A 17,057-nucleotide genomic window follows, 5' to 3' on the forward strand; every position below is an offset into this window, starting at 1 on the left:
CGTACAAAATCAGCAGGGGATCAAATACTTTTTTCCCTCACTGTAGGTGGGCCTTACCTAGTTTGAATAAAAACTCTGTGAGGCTCTCCTGGGCAAAAAAATGGAATAACAAACATAAAATATGTAAAAATTGCGAGTGTTGGTCAGTATTGGGTTTTAAGGTCGTGGATGCCATTGCCCTCTCTGTTGAAAATTCATTAATCACGACAACAGCGGGACTTCTTTTCCTGTCATCCTCGCAGCAGCAGCGGCTTCTGGTTAGCCCTCAAACAAAGACGGTCACCGCATCACACACTTTAAAATGCACTTCTGCGGCCGTCTGGAACGCTTTTTCTTCCAATATTAGGAAGCCACTGGAGCTGTGTCCACTTTGAAATCATATAGATTGACAAACTAATTTCTTTAGAACTGTTTTTTGTGTGTTTAGTTTGTTGTTTTATTTGGTTCTTTCGGTAAGGTCACGTAGAATGAGAATAAAATAATAAAATAATAAAATAACACAATAAAATTCTCACGACGTTTCGGCCACAACGCAAGCGGACGAAACGTCGTGAGAATTTTATTGTGTTATTTTATTATTTTATTCTCATTCTACGTGACCCTACCGAAAGAACCAAAGAAGATGAATCCTTGCAGTCACGAAAGCTTTAAATCGAAATTTAGTTTGTTGTTCTCATAATAAGTTTAATAATAATTTAATAATAATTCAAATTTATAATACGCATTCCATCCTCCGATCCCTCGAAATTACAATTAACACGGTTGGCTACGTACAGTGCAAAATAATTTCAACATTATACAGTAATACAGTCAGTCTGTTCTCCCATAACGCGTAGCATCACCACACAAGGCAGTGGAATGCTGCTGGATGCTTCTAGATGCTGCCACCCAGGTGCCTCAGTCTTTGTTCGGCTTGCGGTACACATCTCACACGTTATATCATGGACTGTGCTTTACCCCCTATGTTATGTATTATTTATGATAACGCGATTTTTACATCACACGGTGTCCTTCAGGAACGCAACTACTACCGTGTTACAGGAGAACGAAATGTATTTCAGGCTTCGTTTCAACCAATGCCTGTGGAACATCAACAACAACTGGCAGTGGACCAACAATAATTCAAGCAAACCTGACGTATGAAAGACACTGAACGTCTGTCATAGTTGAACGCATTTGGTTAATGGCGCTGTCGTTCTCACAGTGTGGGGTGATTATCGCTAACAAGCGGTTTCACAGACGCAGCCTGCGGGAAATTCACAGCAGGGAGAGGTAAAATCAGTTTAACACATAGGCTTTCGTGACCGCCTGATGATGCTAATTGTAATTACTGACCAAACGTCGTACTCAAGATTGTAAATGTTGTGGATTTGGTCTCCAACACACCGGTGTGCTGTACCAGTGTAATGGCGACTTCGCTGCACTTGTCTTGAGATGGTTTCTTTATTAAGGAACCACATGCTCACACTCGAACACCCCATTACAACAGCCCCAAGTCTCCCCACACATCTCCCTTATATACTGTCTGAGGCCACCCCCCCATTCCCTTCTGTGACCACTAGTCCTATCGACACTGCAGGCTGACTTTCCTGTCATTACCTCCCGTGGCCACTAGTCCACTAACACCATAGGTTGACTCTACTATCATTACACTAGTAACGGATTGGCATGTTTTGTTTACGGGACAAACCTTACCAATTGGCTGTGTCGGTTGGTGGCGGGTTTAACGACTTTCACATTTACGCAATATAACCTGAGAAACATATATTATGGTGGCAAAATGTTGCCACCGCTGCTGCTGCTACTGCGAGCAATCACAATTGAGTAATTTGCCGGTAATCTTTGATAATTTCCGATTTCGGGCCATGACTGCTGCCACGCCAATGGCCCCTCTACTCTTTTCGAGGGACCTCTGCCAGGAGTGATGCAAAAAGGCGGCGGCACAGTATATATTCTGCCTGCACAGTGGCCCGGCCAGATTTCGAAGCGGCAAGCAGCGAGAACGCACTTCCGTGAAGTGGAGGCGTATTTTGTGCTGGCGTCACGGCCAAGATTTGGTAACATTTCCAAAAAGAGTGGAACATCTCTGGAGTTGGGATTTTAAGTCTATTTTTAAGTCTATTTGGTGTTTGGAGATCTTAACAACTGTTTTATTGCCAGAAAGACTAAAACCTATTCTTATTTTTCATCACTTTTGATACTGCCAAAAAGACCCCATTGATATAACTGCTCAACTAGAGATATGTGTTCTGATACTTGCATTGTCTTTGTACTGTTCGCGTTCCCTGGTCTAATGCTGGTGGTTATACAAGGCCATAAAGAAGTCTGTCTCTGGTGTAGGCCAATCAGTTTCAAGGACAATGCAAACATTAGTATCAGAGCATGTTTGTTTGAATGTTCACCACAAGTATGTGTGGTTAATGCACTGATTACCAATCGATTATATAATTACAATACCCCCCTCCGCCTCAAATCACTGCACCTGAAATGAGTTAAATGATGACGTCACCCTGCTGCTCTATTTAAGACCGGGAGCAAGCGAGGGCTTTACCATTCTGGCGAATTGCCCGATGCTGCTGGAGTAATTGCCAGCGAAACGCGTTCCTGTTCTTGTTCTTCCTGACGCACTACTGCAGCGCTCATCGGTGTCTCGTGGGTTCTCCAGCCACCCCGGGGTGTGCGAGGGCCCCAGGCCGGGTGGTCTGGGGTGGCCTTGCTGCCGGAGGGTGGGGGAGCCACAGGCGCCGCAGGAGGAGTGACCCCGCTGCAGCGGCCACGTGGAGATGGCGGGGATGGAGACAAAGTCGCGGCGCACGTCGCGGACCAAGGAAGACGCCCGGGGTGCTGCGAGCGACCGGAGGAGCGGCGCGAGCCCGTCTGGTGCGGGGGTGATGTTGGGTGAGGCGCAACGAGGGAAGAGAGTGGAGGGGGTGGATGGGCTGGAGAGTGCGGGGAGGGAGGAGCGGGGAGGAGAACGAGGGGGAGCGCCGGGAGGATGGGGTGGGAGTGCCCCTAACCAGAATGGGGAGGAAGGGGCAGGAGAGGCGCCTGCAGCCCAGGGGCCGGGGGAGGGGCAGTGGAGGGAGAAGACCACGGGCACTGGCCCGGTGGGTGCGGGCAGGCCCGGCGGAGGAACGGGGAGGTGGCGCAGCGGAGCTGGGGCGGGCCTGACCCCGATGCAGGCCAGGAGGCACAACTGCGTGCGAGTCGAATTTAAGGAAGATGTGGAAGAGGGAGTGACCCTGGACGGGACGACCTTCGTGAGGTCGGTGGTGCTTGGGATGCTGCGGGTGGAGGTGGAGGACCTCTATTGCTTGATTGCTCTGCCGGGGGGGGAGGGCGTTTGATGTGAGCTTCAACTCCAACATTCTGCTGCAAAATTTCCTTGCCCGTTTCGAGGAGAAGGCAGGGGAGAAGCCGCTAACCTCCATGAGGACGCGGTTACTGTCGGACCTGGAGACAAAGGTTGTGACCGTGTTCCTTTATAATGAAGCATTATATGATCAGGACGTGGAGGTGTGGCTGAGGCAGCATTGTGTGGTGCTGTCGGGTTGCAAGAGGGTGCTGGATGCGGCGGGGATATGGACGGGGGCCAGACAATGGAGGGTGCGTCTGAAGACGGAGGGGGGGGGGGGGGGGCACTGAGGCACGTCCCGAGCGCATTGAACATTGGGGGGAACAGGGGCTATGTTGTCTATGCGGGACGGCCCAAACTGTGTAGGAGGTGTGGGGGAGGGGGGCACCTGGCGGCAGCGTGCGTGGCACGCGTTTGTTACAGGTGCAGGGCGCTGGACCACACGGTGGAGGAGTGTGGGGAGCCGGCCCTTTGCAACCTGTGCGGCAGCAGAGGGCATCTGTATAGGACCTGCCCAGAGTCCTATGCTAACAGGGTGCGGGCATGTCGGAGTGGACAGGTAGAGGAGGCGGCGGAGGAGGTGGCCGGACGGGAAGCGGGCCGGATGCATGGAGGGGAAGGGAAAGGGGAGGTAGAGGAACCACGACCCCCTGGGGAGGGTGAGGGGGGGGGGGATCTGTGGGGGAGGGAGCACCACCACCACTGGAGGGGGAGGGGGGGAGGAGGGGAGGGGAGATGGAAAAGAGGACTCGGAAACCCCAGTGGGGGACTGGGCGGAGGTGATGGGCGAGGAGGAGGGCGAGGAGGGGCAGCGGGTGGAGGAAGCGGATGACGCATGGGAGGAATCGGGGGGGAGAAAAAGGAAGCTGGACAGAGTTCTGAAAGAAGCTAGTCCCCAGCAAGATGCGAGCCTTTCAGGATCCTCGCCGGATTCGGGGGAATCTGGGTGGAGGTGGGCGGAAGGGGGGGGGGACGTTTGAACCGGGGGAAGCCCCGGAGGTTGAAGGGGAGAAAAAAGGTGAAGGAGAAGACGGACAAAGGCAGACGGGGGGAGCGCGCACCAGAGTCCGACACGGAATAATGTACGCCTCGGCATGGACATATCTGTAGCATCTGTTAATATGAGAGGAATGATGGGGAAGGGAAGGAGAGGGGCAATCATGCAGTGGCTGCAGATCACCAGACGTGACGTAATTTTCCTCCAAGAATGTCACCTACCCTATACCCTAGGGCTCGGAGGCTCTGCTGGACGAATGGAAGGGACACTACATTTGGTACGGCAGCAACGGGAACAGATGTACAGGCGTAGTTACCCTCCTAGGAAGAAGGGGAATGAGAGCGGTAGGGACCCAGGAAATAATACTGGGTCGGCTCCTCTGTGTAGATGCATCTTACCAGGGTGTGGAGCTACGGCTGATAAATGTGTATGCCCCGGTACGATGTATGGACAGGACAGAGATGTGGGAGAGCCTGGCGGGCTTACTGGCCACCAGGAGGCAGGTCATTGTGGGGGGCGATTTTAACTGCCCGTTGTGTCTGGCGGATCTGGTGTCGGTAAAGGGGAGGAGGAAGTTAGATTCCTCTTCCAGGAAACTGAGGGAGTTGATGGAGGACTTTGGGATGGTGGATACGTTCAGGAGGGTGCATGGCACGCAGCCAGGGTTCACGTGGGCGGATAAGAGTGGGGGCACACAGTCACGTATTGACTTTATTTTCGTCTCCGACAAGGTGAATGTGGGAAGTGCGGGGGTGGAACCTTTTCCCCTCTCGGATCGCAGAATGGTGGTGGCGGGGCTTGTGATCCCAGGTGGGGTGAAGAGGGGGAAGGGTGTGTGGAAGATGAATGTGGGCTTACTGGTGGATCAGGAGGTGGCGGAGGATTTCACGCGAGCGTATACCAGCTGGAAGACGCTGCAGGTGTGCTTCCCCACGAGGGTGGAGTGGTGGGGGCAGATAAAGGGTAGGATAAGAACGTTCTTTCAGCGTTATAGTAGGAGGAAGGGGGTGGGTAGGGAATTGAGACAGTGGAACGCTAGGTTAGAAAGGCTGTATAGACTGCTAGAGCTAGGGTTCCCGGTGGGAGAAAGGATAGAGTTGAAAGGGAGGGTAGCCTCAGTCCTGGAAAAGAGGACTAGGCAATTAGTGTATAGGGCGAGGGTCAGGGCAACAGAGGATAGGGAACAGTGTACAAGATTTTTCTTTAAGGCGGGTAGGGAGGGAGACAATGAAATGAGGGAGCTGGTTAGTCCTACTAGGGGTAGACAGGTGATGACGGAAGGGATGATTAGTGTAGCGGAAGACTTTTATGGGGATTTGTATAAGAGGAAAGGGATAGATGGGGGGGGGGGGGGGGGCGGCGGGAGGAGCTGGGGAAGAGGGTTGAGAATCCGGAGGTGCTAGAGGAGAGGATTCGACGGGAAGAAGTGGAAGGGGCGGTGAAGGGGCTGAACAAGAACAGGACCCCAGGCCCGGACGGGATCCCAGCGGACTTCTATATAAAATTCTGGGAACTCCTGAAAGAGGATATTATGCAAATTTGTAGGGAAACTCTGGAGGAGGGGCGGGTGCCGGACGACATGCGGGAGGGCCTGGTCACATTGATTTATAAAGGGAAGGGAGACCGAAGGGACCTGGGAAGTTAGAGGCCAATAACCCTCCTGAATGCGGACTACAAGATCTTGGCAAGGGTAGTCGCGGGGCGACTGGGGAAGGTGGTGGGTGAGGTGGTGGGGCCGGACCAGACGTGTGCGGTCCCGGGGAGGAGGATCGGGGACACTTTGGTAGTTTTGAGGGAGGCGATTGAAGGCGAGAGAGAGAGGGGGTGCCCGTTGGGGATCCTAAGTCTGGACCTGGACAAGGCCTTCGACCGCCTCTCTCATGAATTCATGCTGGCAGTGATGGAGAGGATGGGGGGGTGTGTGGGCCCCTGGTGGAGTGGGTGGAGCGACTTTATGGGGGGCTCAGAGCCAGGCTCCTGATAAATGGGGAACGCTCCGGGATCATTCCAGTGGGTTCCGGGGTGCGGCAGGGATGCCCGATGTCCCTAGTACTATTTGTCATGTGCATAGAGCCTCTGGCGCAGATGATAAGGAATGACCAGAGGATTAGGGGGGGTGGTAATACCGGGGAGCAAGGAGCAAGGAAAGGTGACCCTGTACATTGACGATGTGGCCGTGCTATGCAGGGACGTAGCATCGGTATGGAGGGCAATGGAGGGGATGGGGAGGTTCTGCGCGGCCTCTGGATTGAAGGTTAGTGTGGGGAAAAGTGAGCTGATGGTTTATGGAGACTCGAGGCTTTTAGAGGGTCGGCCACCGGAATTGAGTCTACAAACAGAGGGGATAAAGGTACTGGGGGTGTTCTTCTGTGGGAATAGGATGGGGGAAAATAACTGGAAGGGGGTGAGGAAGGCAAAGGGCTGTCTGGGTAAGTGTGCTGGGAGGCGGTGGTAAAGACAGAAATATTTCCATCCCTAAACTACTTGGCGCAGGTTTTCCCGCCAGGTGGGAGGGAGGCTAAGGCCTTGACCTCGGCGATTTTCAGGTTTATCTTGGGGGGAGGGATGGAGAGGGTGAGGAGGGCTGCGGTGTGTCTGCAGGTCGGGAATGGGGGGAGGGGTGCCCCAAATGTGGGGTATACCCTGCAATCGACTTTTGTCTGCAACGCGCTGCGGCTGTTTTTCTCTGCGGAGCCGCGGGGCAAGGCAGCGTGCTATATGAGGTATCGGCTGACGTGGCGGTTGCGGGGGCTTGGGATGACTGAGATAGGAAGGAGCTCTCCTTTGGACTGGCCGGGGGGCTGGGTCAGCGACGTGGTTGGGAGCTACGTCGGGCAGCACGGCCTGAACCGGTGGGGGGGCCGGTGGGCTCCCAGGGAGGTGCGAGCTGCGGCGGAGAAGGAGGAGGCCTGTGACGAGGAATGTGTTGTCGGCAGCGCTCACGAAGGAGCAGAGGGACCTGTCATGGCTGGCTGTCCGGGACAAGTTGGAGACGCGCGGTTTCTTGTACAGCCGCCAAATGGCGCATACCCCCAAGTGTCCGAGGGGCTCCAACGCAGACGAAACTGCATCGCACGTGATGGTGGCGTGCCCTTTTGCCCAGGAGGTCTGGAGGCGGAGTAAGCCGTTGCTGGCCCGTTTCGCGCTGTCGAGGGTGACGGCACGCTACGTCATGTGGGGAGAGCAGCGGGGGGTGAGGAGGGAGGACAGGGACCAGGTGTGGGCTGTGATAGGAGCGACGAAGGAGGCGCTGTGGAAAGCGCGAAAGAAGGAGCTGGAGGGGTCCCTGATGTCCCCGTTGGAGACATGTTATGTTGCGAGGAGATTTTTGGAAAGGGTGGTGGAGGTGGACCGGGTGAAAATGGGGCGCGATGCCGCAAGGGAACGATGGAAATGGCCGCTGCCCAGGGTGGGCTAGGGCGGTCGGGGGGGGGGGGGGGGCTCGCCGGCGTCTGGGGGTGAAGGTGTGCGTGACTGGAAGGGGAGGCTGCCCCTCTAGTGCTGTGGCAGGGGTGACTCCGGTCCAGAGGATGGGTCGGTGGCCGAGCGGGGCCTTTATGGCGCGAACGAGGGGGCGGCCCCTCGGTCTTTGCTTTGTTTTGTTTTTGTTGTCTCCGCTGAGATACTGAATAAAATTTTCAAAACCGTAATTACCAGCGAAACGTCGTGCTCAAACTGTAAATGTGGTGGATTCACTCTTCAACACACCGGTGGGCTAAAGTAGTGAACTATTTGTCTTTTGTCAACGTGACATTTTTTTTGCTGATTGGCCGTGTCGGGTGGTGGAGGGTTACGACACATTTATAAATAACGCGATCTAACCCAAAAACCTTTATTATGATTAATGCAGACTTGATGCCTTGCAAAAGGTATCTATTTAGTGTTTGAACATCTTAATACACAACTCCTGTTTTTATTGCCAGAAAGGGTAAAACCTATTACTTTTTTTATCATAATTTGATACTGGAACAAAAGGTCCCATAGATATGTTACGGATCACATTTGCAATGTGGCTGTATCCAGCACTACTCTTCTGCTTCGAGATTTTTGTGAAGGAAAATGTTTAGGGAGGAAACAAAGGTTGTTGAAAAACATTGGTGACCGCAACAGCGACGATGTTTGCCAGGCGTTAGCAATGTGATAACTGTGTTTCCAATTATCGTTAATCCATCCCCAGTTCACCAACTCGTTCTGTCACGTGCGTCACAGCACCACGCGGGCTATTTGCACGCGGCTGGGGTATTTAGTTGAATACACAACGCGGTGGGGCGTCGAGATGGGGTGGGAGTTATTTTCATGAATGCGGAGTATACAATGACAACGCGGGCTCGTAACTGGAAAACAATTAAACGCCGCTCGTGTTGGTGTGCGTGCGTTGTTGCGTGCGTATGTGTGTGTTGTTTGATTTGTCGGGGGAGCGGTAGAGTAGTAGTTTGCGCGCTGCGCTACGAACCCGGTGTCCCGAGTAGGCCGGCCATGGTAGCTAGGAGATGTTAACTACCTCGTCTGGTATACAGGGGTTCGTGAGTTCGACCCCGACACTGATGCCTGCTGTATATTTTGGGTTTGCATTTCCTCACCGTGGATTTTTCTCCCGGGTCTTCTAGTTTTCCTCTCCACATTTAGAATCAACATTACGTGTTTAGAGTATTGGACTGCTATACATTTCCACGTGATGGTGATAAGCGACTTTGTTGAGCAATAATGTACGGGCAGGTCACTTCTGAAACAGAGCTACATAGCTCAGTGGGCCTTACCTAGTCAAATAAACATTGTTCATAGGTTGTATAGTTTCGTTCGATTCCCGCTAACGGCCTACACCAGTGACGATCATCTTAACCGGTCCTGGGCCTCTCCTAGGTCGACTCAGCCTCAAATGGGTACCCGGCACTGTTATAAACATCGCCACTGAGGCAGGGCGTGGCTCTGGTTACTACTACACCCCCTTGTGAGACGTGCCGCACCTTCATAGGTGCTACTCACTTACAGAACTTTCCCCTGCAGTCTGTTCAGGCTATATGGCACAATGTGAATGCGCGATGTGCATATATTATGTATGTTGATTAACTGTGAATAACCCAACAAATAATATATATCCATCGTAATTTATATGAAGACATTAACCCCCCCCCCTCTGGTTTTGGCACTTGGTTGGCTCACATTTGACTACATCACATTTATCCCTCTAAGACCGAAACAGGAGGATGATTTCTCCATAACTCCGGCTGTCACCTGATGAGGCTGGTTGTAGTTATTACCGGCGAAACGTCACGGTACTCGAATTTGCACTTTTTGTTTACGTGACAAACCTTACTAGTTGGCTGTGTCGGGTGGTGGCTGGTCTAACAACACATTCATATTAACGCAATTTCACCCCAAAACATCTGTTATGGATATACGGAGATCTTTTTCTTCATAGGTGTGCTACTCGCTAACAGCACTTGCCCCAAAAAGTTTGTTAAAGGCATGGGCTGTATTATCCAATAGGGCTTAGGAAAAATAAAGGGCCTACAAAAAAAATGTTGTGGCCGTGGTTTTTTTGCATGGTAATTTTTTTTTACCAAGATATCGTTTTGAACAAATATATTTATATATTACAAGGATAGGCACAGTGTATATACAAAGAGGCAGTCAAGTCAATCGATTTTGTTCATAAGATGAGATAAATTAACACCGGAGATTAACTTTTTGAAAAATTTTCATTGCAAAATTCGCAACAACAACTTCAGAAGGTGTTTTTCGCACATACTCATTCTCAATAGAGAGCAATGCAAGGGAAGACAAGCGTTGTTGGCCTATGGTTGATCGAGAGTTTTTTTTATATCACCTGAGCTTCAAAAAAAGAACGTTCCCCATTCACAATTCGTTCCCAAGATGGCAAGATACATCCTTAGAGCAATGTAAACATTCGGAAAGCGGTAGTAACGAGGGGCAGCAGCAGTAGAAACTGTATAACCTTATCACTGAAGGCCTACAAGAACCTTAATCCGGCCCGTTTACAGGCTATACGGGGGAATCTTTGTGGTGTGGGCGCGCATGGATCATCTGTTCACGGTGGCCGTGTTCCTCCCCCGCCCCCTTCCTCACCTGTCCGCAGGTGAGGGAGGATGGTTTTTGGGCCATCGCGTTGTGTGGCAGAGCGCATCAGGTGTGACTCTGCTTAACCCCACAGCTGGGGCGTATCAGCACGTGTTCAACTGCGCGCACAGACGTCTGGGTATAAATCACACTGTTTTAATGTAACGCTATTATTATTATTTATTATTTTGTATTTAGCTTGTTCACCCAGGAAAGCCTCCGAGTCTCGGGATGGTCCTGCCAGGCTTTCGTAGTCGGGGGATGGTTAATTTAAGTAATTTGCAGGTAATGTTTACCGGTTACAATGTACGTGTCTTTTTTTTAGCTACGAAAGGAAACCGTAGAACTCAGAGGAAATCCATGCATGCAGAAGAAAGGGAGAACAAAACTCTCCATTCACTCACTCACTCACACCACCAAATTACATGCAAAGACAAAGACCCCCGTGTAGCCTTAACAGACTATTAGCGAGCACCCATGAAGGCCGACACGGCACGCGAGGGGGTGGGTGGCCGACACCACATCGTACGCGAGGTAATTATCGGAATAAAGTAATCCGCAACGCGACGTACGCCCTGGCACCGTAACCCAATGGCGTTGCCAGGAGCCAGTGCGGTACAATAACTAGCGTGCTGCACTCTATAGCCTCTCGCCGCGTGTACACCAGCGCGCTTTTCCCTTCGTCTCCACATCACAACTCCGGCGCAGTTGCAAGTGTGTGGGGACTAAATGGAGAAGAACGTATTCCTGTCGTTGCTCTGCTAACTGTTGGTCACCTAATATACAAAGCTATAGCCCATATTTTCAACCTGTCCATCAAAGAAGCATCGTAACCTCTAGAATGGAAACATTCCTATGTTCGTCTACTTCACAAAGGGGGCCCTAAAGATTAACCAATTAACCAAATAACCACCGACCTATCTCAATTTTGTCCCCGTTGATGAAAATTTTTGAAAAAATATTGAACTACCAAATTAGCAGTTTCCTGTCCGACAACAATCTCTTACATCGAAACCAATCTGGGTTCCGGAAAAAATACAGCACCACATTTGCTGCATTAGTCTATCTTTTTCTTGACTTGTCCAAAGCCTTCGACACAGTCGACCACAACATCCTGCTTAGTAAACTAAGTTGCCTCCATTTCTCCAAACACGCAGTGGAAGTTAACAAATTACCTCTCTTCTCGCACCCAAACTATATTCATAGATGGTTGGAGGTGAAACAGTTTTAAGATAACATCGTATATAAATCACCCCCCAGTACTGTACTGAAGAAGCTTGACCCAATTTATCGCTCGGCCTTAAGATTTGCATTGAACTGCCCATATAGGACCCACCATTGCGATCTCTACATTGGGTCAAACTTAACTTCTCTTAATGATCGACGGCTTGTGCATCAGATCTTATTTATTCATGATGTACTTACAAAAAAATCAGCAGACTACCTGCTGGATATCCTCATAGTTTCGAAGAACAAATATGACCTAAGCTCTTCGCTCATTTACCAGCGTAACATTCCTTATTGCTGTACAAATACTGGAGTTAGGTCCTTTGCTGTTGATGCCCCCAGGGTCTGGAAATGCTATCGCCAATAAAATGCAACTTGGATCACTATCTGTGAGATCTTCACTCTAAACTGCTCTTGAGGAGCTGTACACCCCCCGCTGCCACTGCTATGCAGAGTGGCCTGAAATCAAATGCACCGCTCCGGATGTCCGCTGCAAAGTATGATCTTAAGTATTGATTATAGTGTGTTGATCTTAAAAGGTACATTGAAAAATGTTGATGCTCCTGCTGATACCCCTGCTGCTATGGAGTGACTCATGCTGCCAGCTATGGCTGCAAAGTTTGGTCGTACATGTTCTGTATATCGTTTATTGTTACATTTGAATCACAGTTCATATGATCACAGTTACATTGTTTTTATAGCTTTATTTTGGTGATATTCGAAAACGTATGGCCAAGCCATGTTTGTTTGTTGGAGTGCGGAGTTAGCTTGATAACTTTATCTAAATTGTCTTATGGTTGTTATTGTTCGACTTGCATCCCATTGGGATGTTTGCACACAGCGTTGATATGCGGTGCTTTTTTTCTGGAAGATTTTACTGTTTTTTCCTGGATGTTTCTGTTGCGCGTCGTCACTTTAAGATGTTCTTTGTTCATGTTTTGTTTGTTGCGGTTGCACCCGAGTCGAGAGCCTCATGGCCCACAGGGCTATACCTAATACATGAAACTGAACTGAAACAGAGCTAGTAAATATTTATCAAATAGAAAGAACACAGGTGCTGAGAGAAATTACAAAGCGACCAGATTGTAAAGGGATAATTATCAAGAATATAGATCAAGAATATAGGTGAGGAAGGGGCACGGGTGGTGAAGGGATAATGAATGAGAGGGCACTGTAGCAAAACAACACAGGTGGTTAATATTGAAGGACCGAGTATTATATTGTGTGTACATGTATTGCATTGATTTTTTCTCGGATAATATAGGCGATTATTCATAATAAAGGTTTTTGGGTTAGATCGCGTTATTTATGTGTCGTAACCCTCCACCACCTGACACGGCCAATCAGCAAAAAAGTGTCACGTTGACAAAAGACAAATAATTAACTACTTTAGCCCACCGGTGTGTTGAAGAGTGAATCCACAACATTTACAGTTTGAGTACGACGTTTCGCCCGTAATTACATTCAGCATCATCGGGCAATTCGCCAGAATGGTAAAGCCCTCGCTTGCTCCCGGTCTTAAATATAGCAGCAAAGTGACGTCATCATTTAACTCATTTAAGGGCAGTGATTTGAGGTGGAGGAGGGGTACTGTAATTATATAATCGATTGGTAATCAGTCAATGGTTATGATTAGTAATGAGTTGTAGATTAGTAATTAGTTGTAATGTGAGAGCAAGAGAGGGCTTTACCATTCTGGCGAATTGCCCGATGATGCTGGATGTAATTATTAGCGAAACGTCGTACTCAAACTGTAAATGTGGTGGATTCATTCTTCAACACACCGGTGGGCTAAAGTAGTGAATTATTTGTCTTTTGTCAACGTGACACTTTTTTGCTGATTGGCCGTGTCGGGTGGTGGAGGGTTACGACACATTTATAAATAACACGATCTAACCCAAAAACCTTTAATTTGAATAATATTGGTCGCGAAAGCCTACGTGTTAAATAGGCGATTATGTTTGCAAGTGTGAGCGACATCCCGTAACCCTCTCCTTTATCATTATTTCTTAGGGGAAAATTGCTTTTGACATACGCGATTTTTAGATAAACGCGCTTTTCCAGGAATGCATTTATCGTGTATGTAAAGGAGTGCCTGTAACATTCACCCTCATACACACTCTCACCCACCCACTCTCACTTACCCACTCACTGTCACACATATAACAACAACAACCGCCATTCGCCACTAAGTGGTGGTGACGTCACCACGACGCTTGTGCACATTGAGGCCACGTGAAGTGTCGAACGCCCGCTGGCAGGAGGTCACGGGGCAGACCCAAGTGCCACGGGTCGACTGACTAAGATGACTGAGATAGCTGGCTGATGCACCACCTGTGCCCCTTACTGTGCCAACCTGCTGTGCTTTAGCCACCCGGCGCTCCGCTCGTTATTGTGAGCGTCGCTCCTCCGTTGAGGTTGGAGGGCAACTGCCTCTAACTGCCCAGTAGCGTCCTTCACGAGCCTCCTCCACAGAGGCCGATCTTGACACCGCTGGTACCAGTCATCGGCAAGTCCACTCAGCTCCACGTCCTCCTGTACCACATCACTCCATTTCTTCTCTAGCCCGTGCCGCGCCCGTTTAGCCCCCTCGATCCGGCCGAACAAAAACTGTTTAGGCATGCGGTAACTGGGCATACGGGCTACATGACCCAGCCAACGCAGCCTTGCCTGCCGGAGGAGCTCACCGATGGGACTTTGCCCAGATCTTTTGCCACAAATATACACACTCTCACACACACACTGCAGAAACAGGGGGAGAACGTCGTACACACTCTACACAGAGAGGTGCCCATATTGGGGAATCGAACGTTGGGTCCTTTTTGCTTCTTGACACTAGTGTCCATAGCAAGGGGGGGGGGGCAATTTAACAAGAAGCAAAGTGAATTATTTGCAGTTCAAACGGCACAAACTGCATTAATTGAGGCCGGGTTTAACATCAATATTTTCGTGCTGTATCCAATTTAATATAATATAGCAAGCGAGATACCGTCTGAAATTGATTACGAAGCGTCCATTTACAAATGACTCAACACTCTCGTGTACCAGCACTGCCTTAAAATTATACAGAAAATCGGCGATCTTTCGGGAAATTGCCCTTCATAGCACATAGAGAAGGGCCACTGCCTGAAATATCACTGATTATATAGTTTTTCTTTAGGTTTTTTGGTCTCAAGGCAAGACCACTGCCAACAGAGTAGCGGTTTCACCAGCTAATGTTTATTAAAAAAAAAAGCTCAGGAATAACTACGTTAAATAAATAAATCAATGGGACCCCCCTCCCATCCGCCCTCATTCATCGCATAAATTTAAATAATGTGTGGTGAAACCCGCCACCGCCACACACGGCATATTAGTAAAGGTTTGACACGTCAACAAAACGTGACAATTAGTTACGACTTTGGCACACCGTTTGTGTGTTGGAGAGTAAAACCTACTGCAGCATGTACAATTCGAGTGTTGTGTGATGTTTCGCCGGTGATTACAACCACAACCGGCTTCATCAGGTGATTAACCAGAATTGTGATGAAGTCCTCCTGTTTCCGATTTTGTAAATTCAATCTGCCAGGTCAACTGTTGCAAGGGTCGGTCCGGGCAATCCTCTCCCGGAGGTAGAGTTCGAGAAAGTAAACAAAAAAAAGCCCTCTGAAAAGGTTCGACGCACGAGCTAGATGCAGACAGCCACCGTCACACGCAGTCCAGCAAGAAAACTTGTATTTCTGTTAATTTATTTTCTCCTTCAACGCCTAAATTACACACAACGTATATAAATAAGTGATAAAACAACTGTTATAAAATGTAAATGTCTCGCGCTACATTTGTCTGCGGTGATGGTGGCTACGCTGCTGCACGTGGCTGCCTGTAACCCAGCACTTTGGAGATAGCAGCAGCGAGGGTTGGTGGATCACACACAGGTGTGGAACTCCCTTCTACCCGTGGGTGTGTCGAGGAGGAGCCGTACCCCTGGCTGCCTGGGGGAATGCATTAAAATGTAAACTTAAATTATACCGTATGTATGTGGAAAGGATTCAATTGAGTCGTATTCCTTGGAGGCAACACATTTATTGATACCAACACAAAGGGGTAACTGCCCCTTTACCAGATAACAACCTATGATGGTGGACCACCAGGCTAACCACACACTATGGTGGTGGACCACCAGGCTAACTACACCCTATGGTGGTAGACCACCAGGCTAACTACACACTATGGTGGTGGACCACCAGGCGAACTACACACTATAGTGGTGGACCACCAGGCTAACTATACACTATGGTGGTGGACTACCAAGGCTAACTACACACTATGGTGGTGGACCACCAGGCTAACTATACACTATGGTGATGGACCACCAGGCTAACTACACACTATGGTGGTGGACCACCAGGCTAACTACACACTATGGTGGTGGACCACCAGGCTAACTACACCCTATGGTGGTGGACCACCAGGCTAACTACACCTTATGGTGGTGAACCACCAGGCTAACTACACACTATGGTGGTGGACCACCAGGCTAACTACACACTATGGTGGTGGACCACCAGGCTAACTACACCCTATGGAGGTGGACCACCAGGCTAACTACACTAATTACACTGGGAGTAGCTACAACGACGGGACCCCGGCTTGGGTCCAGGTCCACGTGTTGGTGACTCTTCTCAGACGTAGAACGTCGATCTTCAAGATAACAACAGCAACGCTGAACCCCAGTCACTCTGGGGACCCGGTTTATATCCTCACTGGTCGTGGCTAGCCCCGCCCTTGGCCACGACCACCTTCTCGAACTCTCTAGCAGGATCTCGCCCCAACATGTGACAACGCCTAGCCCCCACTTGGGGCCACTGTGTGGACTTTAACCGTCACGTGCCTCCTAGGGTCAACCAGAGTGCCAAGGCCTGGGGTAACCACACTCATGGCCGGCACTCTCACACCCCTCTCCTATAGGGGACAGCACTGCATGCCGAGCGTGGTGCCACTCAGCGCTCTCTTATCAGCGCTCACCGAGCCCCTCTAAGGCTGGTACTACACCCACATATATGGGGAGTCTGTGATGTAAATACATCGCACGCCGTGCCTCGCTAGAGCCGGCATTACCCAGTGACATCTAGGATGTCGCTACACACGTGATGTCCATGATGTGAGTACATCGCACACCGTGCCTCGCTAGAGCGGGCATTACCCAATGACATCCACGATGTCGCTACACACGTGATGTCCGTGATGTGAGTACATCGCACGCCGTGCTTCACTAGAGCGGGCATTACCCAGTGACATCCATGATGTCGCTACACACGTGATGTCCGTGATGTGAGTACATCGCACGCCGTGCCTCGCTAGAGCCGGCAATACCCAGTGACATCCACGATGTCGCTACACACGTGATGTCTGCGATGTGAG

Source organism: Petromyzon marinus, chromosome 62, assembly GCF_048934315.1.
Source record: "Petromyzon marinus isolate PM22_M1 ecotype Great Lakes invasive population chromosome 62, UKy_Petmar_22M1.pri1.0, whole genome shotgun sequence".
Classification (NCBI taxonomy): Eukaryota; Metazoa; Chordata; class Hyperoartia; order Petromyzontiformes; family Petromyzontidae; genus Petromyzon; species Petromyzon marinus.